Below are 353 nucleotides of genomic sequence, written 5' to 3' on the forward strand. Positions count from 1 at the left end.
TGTGTTATTTTTATTATATTATATCCCTTTCCTGGTGCTGTTAAAAACAGTTTTATGGTTTGATTATCGTATTTATTTACCCCCTTATTCAGAGACGTTTTTTATGGACTAAGGAACGGAGTAAAGCTGTGATAACAAGTCTGTTTCTCAGTGCTGACGGCATGGCAGCCGTCGCAATCCGTAGGCCTAGCGCCATTGTGATACAACAGATAAGAAACGTCTATGAGTAAGGGGGTTAGAATATATTTTGCGTAGGTGCAGATAATTTTAATAAAATATAAAATCTAGGATGTGAATAGATTGCTGGGAACGCCAAGATTTGGGTAGTAAACCACATCAGTATTAGTATCAAA

This window comes from Manduca sexta, chromosome 16 (genome assembly GCF_014839805.1).
Source record: "Manduca sexta isolate Smith_Timp_Sample1 chromosome 16, JHU_Msex_v1.0, whole genome shotgun sequence".
Classification (NCBI taxonomy): domain Eukaryota; kingdom Metazoa; phylum Arthropoda; class Insecta; order Lepidoptera; family Sphingidae; genus Manduca; species Manduca sexta.